Genomic DNA, 12,014 nt, shown 5'->3' with positions numbered 1-12,014 from the left:
GCGGCAACATAAATGGCCACACGTTTATACCGTAGATTGAGTTGCTTCTTCAATAAACCGTTTCATTGGTGAAGATCTTGCTATTATTGCACAAGTTGGGATACCCCTAAAAAAACTTGTCACGTGTTCAAATATGCGTGTGAACCGCAAGTGCACGGGTGTTGAAGTAATAAAATACCCGGTGAGTCGGGTAGTCGAATCCATAGGGAAAAGGGCTACTAGTACTAACTTCTTCTCTACTTAATAGCCTAATGATAAATGGAAAGGTGTGGTGATCTAATGTGCAAAGAAATGAATACCAGAGACGAATATGCAAGGGTTAAATGGATGGAGATCTCAATCAGTAAAAGTGGGGTATTCGGGCAATACTTCCCCTAGGATTCAGGTATTAGCTACCGGATAAGCCAAGTGTTTCTATGATGAGTAAGTTAAGTCATGGAAATCCAAATATAATTGGATCCGGCCTCAAGATCGCCGATACTAGTCCCTACGAGGTCGCACTGGGAAATTGCTCAATCTCAACACCTCACACCACATATGACCGCAAAGCACTCTAGGGATTCCAGGAGGTGTATCCGATTCCTAAAGATTGATCCAACCCTAATTCCCTGTCAAAGATCCTAACCCCCTACAACGGGTCTCAGCGGAGAAATCTTTCAATCTCACGCCTCATACCAAATATGGTTGCATAGATCTTAGGGAACGGAAATAGAATACACTAATCGGAGAGGAAAGGGGATGCTCCCTATCTTATACTCTCCCTCTCAACCCTCTTCAATCTTGGGATTCTAACCCTAATGGAGACCTCTCTCTCACCAAGGTAACAAATCATGCAAACCAAATAACCAAAAGATCAATAACGCAAGCAAGCATTAGACAATCAAGATTAAAACTTAATCGAACTCGGATTAAATAGAAACACCAAGCAAATCCACAAAAGATGAGAATCCTAGGGTTCACAAGCCCAAATACCCTCTAGGGTTTTAGATCTCCATGGAGCAACATACAAAACACACCATCAATGAAAAAAATACATTAAAACCATAGAAATAAACCCCCTTATATATGAACTGATGGCTTTGATGGAGAGCTTCATCATCTTGAAGGACCCACTACGAAGCTAGGTTCACCGGTGGCTTCCTTGATGCTATGATGGAGGAGGAATCGATCAAAGTTGGTGATGAAGCACCTCCAAAGCCGCAAAGACTTCCTCTCCAAACCCTAGCCATCTCACCCCTCAAGAGCAGCACAAAAGATGTGAAAGAATAGGGCAAAACGCCTATTTATAGGCGTTAGACCATGTTTGTCACGTGCCCCCATGCGCCCATGTTTATTTTCCATGCGCCCGCGTGGGCTGCAGGAATTTCCAGGCGAGCGCGTTAACAATAATTTTGCTAAAGTACTATTACAGTAACATTGCTGCAGTGCTTTTCACAAAACACGGACCAAACACTCTTCTCTTGAGGCCACATGTCCGGTCACACGTCCATGTGGTAGGCTATTAAAACTTTTCTTCATCGATGTATCTTTGAGAGATCTTGCAATCTTCACAAAGAGAAGGAACATGAAGATGTGGCTGCCTTTGTGCCCTTCCAACTAGTCAATTGACTTGAATCTTCTTGGAAGTTGGCACACATCTCCACGTTTATGAACTCCTCTTGTGTCTTAGTTCTTGAATTGAACAAGAACTCCCAACATTGTGTCTTTATAGCCTATCTTTGCTTCCTTTTTACTCTTCAAGGCATTCACAACCTATATGCATAAAAGAACAACAAATACAGAATATGAGACATAAACCATGGTAAAAATGATGCTCAATGCATGTAAAACACATATAAAAATATGTCTACTCAAGGACTTATTAAAGTCCCCCACACTTAAGCCTTTGCTTGTCCTCAAGAAAAATTATAAATTAAACTCATGAAAAGAAAAGAGAAGTTGTTGGCATTAGTTTCACCAAAAGAGTACAAGAATAAAATTCTAAAGTCATGGAGAGAGTCAAACAATAGACAAAATAATCAATGCTCTAACAAACAATCCAATCAAAAATGAAAGTGATAAAATTCGAATGCGTGTGTGTGTGTGTGTGAAAAACTCCACTCATGTCAACATTATGTCCACTACTAAGTTCTTATTAACACGGGACTTATTTAAAAATAGAAAGAATAGGTAGTAGCTTCACACAACCTCTAAGGTAGCCCTTTCACAAGATGCCTCCCGAGTGGCTTTCACACTTTCGAGGTGGTAGCTCTTTCTACCAAGGATGGTAGCTTTCACACATCCCATGAGATAACTCTTTCTCTCATTAGGGCATAACAAGTATCCAACTTATGAGAGTAGCTACATACATCATGGGTGGTAGCTCTTTCCACCCCCTATGTACAAACAACAACCAATTTCCAATTCATTTTTTTTTTCAAATTTTTCAGATTTTTTTTCTGATTTTCCTCTGATTTTTTTAAATAAAAATTAGTACACTAAACTCCCAAACATAATGAACTAGAGTCTTCATAGGTCTAATGAGCGAGAAAAGTGCACAAAGAGCAATCGGACAAAACTATTCAATAATATTGGATGAAAACTGGAGCATGATAAAAATCCATGTTTATAACCTCCAAAAACTATGAATTAAACTCTTAACCCTAAGGTGAACCTTCATTGGCAACAAGAGCATGCTCATGAAAACACAAGTAAAAGTTATGTATAAGGTGAACCCTCCCCCACAGTTAAGATGTACATTGTCCTCAATGTACGCATGCCAGCACAAAAAAATAATACCAATGGAAGCATAATGTGTGTGGGAATGCAATTAAAACAATACTACCCTGAACTCCTCATTAATCGTTTGGTGAAGTCTAACTCATGAACCTGTTGTATGGGTTGTGAAGCTCACACGACCATGAGACAATATCACATGATCATGTTTATGACTAAAACACCATCAACATCACTCTCAAGGCCATCTGCAAGTAGACAAGGGGTTCAGTAAAGCTCAACAAAATAGAAAAGATGTATGAGTTCTTATAAGTAAACACATGAAGCACAAACTCGCACAAACAAAACAAAACACAAAGTTAACTAAAGTCTCAAATATAAAATAAAGAAAAACTAAAAATGAAAACAAAAGTGAAGAAAACTAAAGAATCATGAGTGGGACACCTCAAGCATCGACGTCATCTTCTGGTGTTGCCGGTGTGTTAAAACAATGTTCCCATCCAAGGTTACCATATGAAATCAAAGCATTTCGGAACAAGTTTTTCGGTCCTTGGTGTCATATTTGCAAATATAGCTTCAAAAGAAGTCAGTTAAGCATGAATTTGATGAATACAGGGCTCCACACGGGCGTGGAGGGCAAGCTAGGCACTTTTTTCTGGCCTTACTAGGCACTTATCCAGCTCACGCAGGTGTGTGGAAAAACCACACGCCCGCGTTGGCGCGTTCTGGTCTTGGCCAAGGTACCATGCGGCCGCGTGGGTGCGATGCCAAGTGGCTGGTCAGCCCACGCGGGCGCGTGGGTTGGCCGTGCGCCCGCATGGGGGCGCAGCCAAGTGCCTGGCCAACCCACACGCGTGTATGGCCTGGCTGGGCGTACAGCCAAACAGAGCCTGTATGGACCTGATGGGATATATTTTGGACTGAACTTTTAGGGCAAAAGGTGGGAGGTTTTGATAGATAGGATTTTGGGGAGTTCTTGGAGCCGACTTCCTCAAGTTCGGAGGAGGCAAGATCACGCATTTTGGAGCGGGGGAATGAAAGGGAGAAGCTTAGTTTGGCTAGAGCTTCATCGATCTCTTCTTTGGGAGCTTGTAGACGACGAGGGAAGCTACCCCAATCGCGGCGTCCGTGGAAGCTTTCCACCTAACTTGGCTTGCCATCTCACTTCCATTATTTGAGGAAGTTTTCTTATGCCATTTGTAGTTGTTTTCATGGACCTATTGTTTGTATTTGTTTGCATGGACGAGTAGACCCCAAGGTCACCTGATGCCGGTGAACCTTGGGGTGAACTTGTGTATTTTGATGATCTAATTATGTCTATTGCAAGTGTTTTGTGTTTGTGATTCATTCTTGGTGCATTTGATGTGTTGCTTACATGAGAACTCTGTAGACCAACTTCTAGGTTGTACTTGGTAGCTTGACCATCGCCCTTGTACTAGACACACCAAGTTTGGAAGGGATTCATGTACAAATACGCCGTGACCATCGGGTATTTTGTACCCCTCTAACATTAGGGCTAGACCGAGTTGTGTTCCAACTCGAATTAGGGATTTCCCCCTTTGTTAATGCAATCGTATGAGGATTTGATCGGACAAAATTCCGTATCAATACTTATACCGGATTAGGGGTCAATTGTTGTGACCATCGGGTTGACATACTTTAGGAAATCTCTAGGTCCAAATCTTCACTTGCATGACATTCTTAGCATCCTTTGCACTTTAGTAGCCCCTTAGGAGAGCCACATCCGTGACCATCTCATTCCCTGGATTTTATACCCTTGCCTTATTTTAGACTCCACTTGTAGTTCTTTCATTTTAATTAATAGATTAGAGAAACCCTTCGAATCTTTTGGCTAGACATACGCAAAGAGGAAATAAGGGTAGATCCTTGGGCCCAGGGAATACAACCCTCTCATGCTCACACGAGAGGTATTACTTGATGACTCCGTGCACTTGCGGATCTCACATCAAGTTTTTGGCGCCGTTGCCGGGGAGCCACAAGGAATACTCTGAAAACATAGAGTTTATTGATTTAGCCATTGTTTCTTTAATTCTGTACATTTGTTTATTTTAATTTGCACTTTTGTTCCTTTTTATTTCTTTCAAAGTTATTTTCTCCTTTAAATATTTCTCTTCGTTTAACATTTCCTGGTTATTCATTATCCATTATAATCATGATTGCAGCCGGTAGTTGGGGTGATGCTTCATGTCTGCAGATTCCATACTTGAATTTCCTACTTGAATCTCTAGTGGCATTTGAACCAAAGGGAATGATGAGTACGCACATTCTTGATAGTTGGAGATGGTTTGAAGATTACAATGTGGCTAGAATTGTAACTTTGGGAGAGCCTGACGTACAAGAACTATTCACGCACTATATGAAGTCCGACAGTGTGTTGCCAATAGTTGAGCTTATTCCATCTATCCTGCCTTCCATCCCCACCCATGAGGAAGAAAGGAACAAGTCCGATGACTCTGTCGTACTAGTTCAGCAAATCAAAGAGGAAATAGATCTTATAGCTGGGGGTGACTCAAGATCATCCGGATGTGAGATTCACGCTATGGACTAGTGCATGGATAGTGGTAGCTCCTCAGAAAATGTGTATAGAGGGTTCGAGGATATTGATCTCGGGAAGTTTGGGAGATTAAAATCATCAATTGAAGAACCACCCGAATTAGAACTAAAGTCGCTTCCTGAACACTTTGAATATGCATTTCTGGCAGAGGGATCAAAACTTCCAATCATCATTACCTCAGACTTGACCCCTAAGCAAAAATATGACCTTCTGAGTGTGTTAAAGAAATACAAAAAAGCAATTGCGTGGAAGATTTTAGATATTAAGGGAATTAGCCCTTCCTTCTGTACACACAAGATTCTCATGGAAGATAATCATAGGCCGATAGCTATACCCCAGAGACGGCTCAACCCTAATATGGAAGAAGTAGTGTGCAGCGAGGTGATCAAACTTCTTGATGCAGGAATCATCTACCTTATCTCTGACAGTGAGTGGGTGAGCCCAGTGCAGGTGGTGCCGAAAAAAGGGGGGATTATGGTGGTCACTAATGAAAAGAATGAATTAGTCCCCACTAGAATGGTCACAGGCTGGTGGGTGTGCATAGACTATAGAAAACTGAATGATGCTACTAGAAAAGATCATTCCCTCTTCCTTTCATTGACCAAATGCTTGAATGACTAGCAGGGCACTCATATTACAGTTTCATGGATGGTCTCTCAGGGTACTTTCAAATTCCCATCTCCCTAGAAGACCAGGAGAAGACAACTTTCACATGCCCTTATGGTACTTTTGCCTGCTCGCCGTATGCCTTACGGACTATGTAATGCTCCAACCACCTTCCAGCGTTGTATGATGGGCATATTTGATGATCTGGTGGAAGATATCATGGAGGTTTTCATTATGATTTCTCAGTTTTCGGTGATTCTTTTGACCTCTGCCTCAAAAATCTAGAGTGTTGTATTAGCCAGATGTGAGGAAACCAACTTGGTTCTCAGCTGGGAAAAGTGTCATTTTATGGTCAAGGAAGGCATTGTGCTTGGTCATAAGATATCACAACAAGGAATTGAGGTGGACAAGGCCAAGGTTTCCACTATCGAACAGTTACCTCCCCCAACGTCAGTGAAGGCCATTAGGAGTTTCTTGGGACATGCAGGTTTTTACAGAAGGTTCTTCAAAGATTTTTCAGTAATTGCCTGACCACTTAAAAAACTCCTTGAGAAGGACACGGCATTCGAGTTTAGTGATGAGTGTATGACTGCTTTCTTCACCCTCAAGAAAAAACTTGTTGAAGCTCCGATTATCCTGTCACCTGATTGGAATTTACCTTTTGAGCTCTTGTGTGATGCTAGTGACTTTGCAGTAGGGGCAGTTCTTGGGCAACGTCGAGGAGGCCATTTTCACCCCATATACTATGCAAGCAAGACATTGAATGGGGTTCAGGAGAATTATACTACCACCGAGAAGGAAATGCTTGCTGTGGTCTTCCCGTTTGACAAGTTCCGTTCGTATTTAGTGTTATCAAAGGTGATCGTGTTTTCTGACCATTCTACTCTAAAATATCTTCTGAGAAAGCAAGATGCAAAACCTCATCTGATCCGGTGGGTACTCTTGCTTTAGGAGTTTGACTTGGAGATAAAAGATAAGCGGGGGATCGAAAACTTGGCCGCTAACCACCTATCACACCTTGTGATTCCATTAGAGAGCACCAAGGAGAGAAAGGAGATAAATGATGGCTTCCCTGATAAGTAATTGTTTAGCATTCGGATATTGAGAGAAGAAGAAACTCCGTGGTTCACAAATTTTGCAAACTTTCTTGCTACAGGGGCACGTCCGGATGGGCTAACTTATCAACAAAAGAAAAAGTTCTACTCTGATCTGAAATATTACTTCTGGGAGGATCCCTATTTGTTCAGAACTTGCGCTGATCAGGTAGTGGGGAGGTGCGCATCTCATTCAGAAGGGTATTCTATCTTGGAGCACTATCATGCCGGTCCTGCTGGGGGGCATTACAGTGCCAACCGGACAACCAGAAAAATTTTGGATGCAGGTTTCTATTGGAGCACTGTCACTTTTTTAACTCTCAGTTTGCAAATGCTCTGAAGCGATATGGAGTATCACACAGGGTTGAAACTCCGTATCATCCTCAAACAAGTTGGCAAGTTCAAGTCTCTAACCGTGACTTGAAACAAATTTTGCAGAAATCCATGAGTCAGCACAGGACAGATTGGGCGGACCATCTAGATAATACCCTTTGGGCATATTGGACAGCGTATAAGACACCTCTTGGAGCAACCCCCTATAGGCTGGTCTACGTGAAAGCTTGCCATTTACCCGTTGAATTGGAACATAAAGCATACTGGGATATTAAGCAATTGAATTTTGATACTCATCTAATCAGCCATAAGAGGAAGTTCCAACTAAGTGAGTTGGATGAATGGCGCACTATGGCGTATGAAAACTACCTGGATTACAAGAAAAGGATTAAGGAGTATCATGACTACGCATTAAACAAGGTAAGCACTTCAAGGTAGGGGACCAGGTTCTCCTTTTTAATTCGAGGTTACGACTTTTCCAGGGAAGTTAAAATCAAGGTGGCACAGCCGCTTCATGGTTTCACAAGTCTTTCCTCATGGCGCCATCTAGTTAACTCATCCAGAGAAAGGTACATTTAAGGTTAACGGTCATCGATTGAAGCCATACCTATCTTGGAGCACTTTTCTTGGGCTTGGAGGTAAGTCCCCACCATTTGATCCCCCATGAGGTAAGAATGAAGGTACGTCAAGCTAATGACGCTAAACAAGCTCTTCTTGGGGGGCGACCCAAGTCTTTTAATTTGTTATCTTTAAATTTTCATATTTCTTTTAGTTGCTTAGTTTCTTTATTGTGGTTGAATGCTCATGTTTGTTAGATTTTCGTATTTTTCTTGTTGTTGTTGTGCTCAATTCATGCTTAGGCTTGCTCGCTTGTCTTTAGCCTTGAATTAGTATTGTTTAGTTGTGTTTCATTGTCATCTCAGCGTTTAAATGGTTGTAATTCGAATTTTATTGAGTTTGCAAGAGGAACCATGCCAATTTTTTGATTTTCCAGGTCCATACGGGATGTATACGGCCAGTATGGACACTTGTGGCATGATCCATGGCCTTGCGGGCATCATTGTGGCCGCAAGAGGCCCCTCGTAAGGAGCCTTGCTCAATGGGCTGTGGGTTTCATGGGTGCCATGCGCCTGCGAGACCGCCCGTGAGGCTCTCGGCCTCACGTTGCGCCCGCGGGCTGAAAAGCTCACGGGCGCCATGCGCCCGCATGGTGCCCGTGAGTCTTTCAGGCTGAAATTTTCCAGCCCATGTGGGCACCATGCGCCCGCATGGGACCTCATGGGCTGGGCAGCCCATTAAAGGGGTGTTCTTGCCCTTTCTCTCTCTACTCCACCCTCCCCCTTCTCCTCTTAGTTTTCTCCCATTTCTCTTTCACTCTACCTCATTTCTTCAGCATTTTTCTTGGGTTTTTCTTCTCTAATCCCCTCTCCTCCATCTTGCAAACTCAACATTGAGATGTAATCAGAGTTTTATCATCTTTTTCACCGGATCTCTTCACTCCAAGCTTTCAAGCCCTAATTCAAGGTTTTGCCACAAACATGGGTTTTGTTGTGTTCTTATTTTATCTTTGAAGCTTGAATGACATATTTGGTTGTTGTGATGTGGTGTATGCTTAATCCCTTGAGTTTCTCCTTCGTTTGTAAATTTTGGGAAGCTCCATATCTAGGAGGACTCTTGCAAAACTTTTCACGGGTTACTGTAGCAAGGGCTGGTTTTTTCATTTTTCACATTGAAAAAAGTTGTGCACTCATGAAAATCATGGTTTGATCTTGTGTTTTTGTTGTTTAGGAATGCCGGTCAAGCGTGTTTTATCAAAGCATCCTAGACATGATGCGCCACCTAGTGGAGTGCCATCCTTACCCTCGCCGCAACATAGGGCACGCTACAACCTCTTGAAGTCCAAGCCCTTTCGTATTATCCGGACAATTGATTGCAATGACCTCGAAGTTCTAGGTTTGGCCGAGGCCATGGAGGATTTAATCAATCATGATGGATGGGACCAAATTTTCTCAATTAATGATCCGGCTTACCGTGAACTCACCTTGGAGGTCCTAAGCACAATAGACTTAATAAGGCCATCCGGAATAAGTTTCCAAGCCTTTAGGACAATGCACACCATTAGCGACACACAACTTGGTTGTTTCTTGGGCTTGTATGAGGAGGGAGTTGTGAACACACCCGTATTTCATCATCTTCCTGCAGATTTTCTGGCCACCATGACACACACACGATTCTGGAATATTATCTCTGGCCGGCGCACGAATGAGTCCAGGAAAGCATCTCATCATCACAACCCCACACATCGATATGTTCATGCACTCTTAAGTTGAGGTATTGGAGGCCGGGTGATAGCACTGGGGTAATCATGCGCTCTGACTTACTAACGCTTTGTAGTATCATTGAGCGCTACCCAATCCACCTTGGACACCTTTTTGCCGAGCTATTTGTTCATCAGGGTACTTACACATGCCTTGGATCTATTTTTGCTGGGCCGTATATCACACATATGATTCGAGGTATGGGTTTAATCGAGCACACCAGGGACATGCACATTGTTGGTGGATTTTCACCCTTGGGGATGGCTACTATGTTTTCTATGGGGATGGTGGAGAAGCACAGTGACACATTTGCCATTATCCGGGACTCAGCCACAGGTGAGAGCATCCCTATTTCTCCACTACAGTCTGATTCTGAGCCAGACGACGCACCATCTTCAGTTGAGCTTCATCTTTAGGAGATTTAGAGCGAGATTCATTCCCTTCGTCAAGGACATCAAGAGAATATTGAGACACTTAGACAGTTGGCAATGGATATGCGTGAAATCCTCTCTTTTGTGCGTGGGTCTTCTTCATCCTCTGGCACCACCTCAGGAACTACCACATCATTAGCACCTGCTGCACCTACTGATAGACACCACCCAGCCTAGGAGTAAGACTTTTATGGACTTGAGTTTATGTTTTGTATTTTGCATTGTTTTGTGGCTTGCTAGTTGAACTTCTTTTGTTAGCATGGGTTCACTCCCTGCTAGGCTTGTTTTACTTTTATTTTGACTATTATGCATATTTTCCTTCCCCTTGATTTTCTTAAGTGTTGTGATCGCCTTACTTATTTTTGTAGGACTTCTCACAGATTGTGCCTCTCCTCCTTTACTCTTTGCTGGCTTTGTTGCCCACTGACTGTGCTTTCACTGAACAATCTTCATCAACAAAATGGGTCAGTCTCTTTACCCTTTCTTTTCATGCTTTATTTATTTATTATGAATTGTACACCATGTTCTGTTGATTAGTGTACATTGAGGGCAATGTACGATTCTAGGTGTAGGGATGGGTTATTTGCATTCTTACTTTACTAGTGATAGCTATCATTTATTGTTAAGAACCTCCTGGCTTGAATGAATGATAGTAATGAGTTGTAGTACTATTTGTGCTATAAGGAAGTCATGTTTTCTCTCCAGTGCTTTCTTCACAACTTTGACACAGAACTTCTACTTTGCTTTGCCCCAGCTCACCCACTGCTTTGATTTAAGGTGTTAGAGTCGTAAATTCATCCCTCAATGGTCTTTTAAGAGCTTTTGGTTCTTTTTCTCATTTTACTTCTTCCCTAAGTGAAGTTTTGCATAAAGATGCTCAGGAGACATATATATATTTGTTATCTCTAAAAAAAATGAGTCTATGTAAGTATTCCTCTGCTAATTTAGCATGAATGCGTCTATGTAGACTATAATCAAGTAGGTTGGGTGGCTCTTGTGCCAAATCAGCATGTGCATCCTTCTGAAAGATTATAAGATATTTTGTGCTGTCTACGTTAGGCGGACTCCAAAAAAAAGTGTGTATTCTCCTGAACTCTATCACGCAGTTGACTTAAAAATTGAAGTGTTGACTGTAGACCGAAGGACTCTTAACTAGCTATTGAGGGCGTCTTTAGGATTTCTAACACCGGTAGTCATTGAATGTGGCATGAATAGGGAAGAGTGAGGGATGAAGTATATACACACACTCATGAGGAAAACACTTTAGAGGACTCATGACGAGCCTCATCGGGGGTCTTGCTACCTAAGGTACCTCCTACCACCGCATCTAAGAGTTGCCTTGTACTCGGGTTCAAACCAATGTACAATAGTTTGAACAATCATCCACTCCGGGAATCCGTGTTGCGAACACTTTCGCAGGAGTTCTTGAACCTTTCCCATGTCTCAAATAGAGAATCCAATTCCAACTGCACAAAGGATGATATCTCATTCCTAAGCTTTGCTGATTTTCCGGGAGGGAAATAACGGGCTAGAAAACCTTCTACCATCTACTCCCATGTAGTGATTGATGCTCGGGGTAATGAGTGTAGCCACTGCTTTGCTCTCCTCTTTAAGGAAAATGGGAAGGCTCTCAATTTGATGGCATCATCCGTCACACCATTTATCTTCAGCATATTGCATACCTTGAGGAAGTTCTCTATGTGACTGTTTGGATCCTCATCGGCCAAACTGTTGAATTGTGTGGACTGCTGCTGCATATGGATGAATGCCGGCTTTAGCTCGAAGTTCTAAGCTGTAATTGAGGGATGCACAATACTCGATTGTGTCCCCAACACTGAAGGTCTGGCATAATCGGATAGTGTTCATTGTTGCTCATTTTGTTCTGGCATGTTTTCAGATCCTTCTACTTCCAAATCAGCTGGATTATGCTGTTCTTGCACAT

At 42.4% G+C, this 12,014-nt stretch overlaps 1 non-coding gene across 1 annotated transcript; it reads left to right on the top strand.

Moving 5' to 3' along the window:
• The first annotated feature begins 11,465 nt into the window (after positions 1-11,465).
• LOC120268589 lies at positions 11,466-11,571 on the top strand. Its single transcript, XR_005538969.1, has one exon. It is a non-coding gene; the product is annotated as a small nucleolar RNA R71 (small nucleolar RNA).
• The last annotated feature ends 443 nt before the right edge of the window (positions 11,572-12,014 follow it).

This window comes from Dioscorea cayenensis, chromosome 1 (genome assembly GCF_009730915.1).
Source record: "Dioscorea cayenensis subsp. rotundata cultivar TDr96_F1 chromosome 1, TDr96_F1_v2_PseudoChromosome.rev07_lg8_w22 25.fasta, whole genome shotgun sequence".
NCBI lineage: Eukaryota > Viridiplantae > Streptophyta > Magnoliopsida > Dioscoreales > Dioscoreaceae > Dioscorea > Dioscorea cayenensis.
This window is presented reverse-complemented; position numbering and strand designations above follow the sequence as displayed.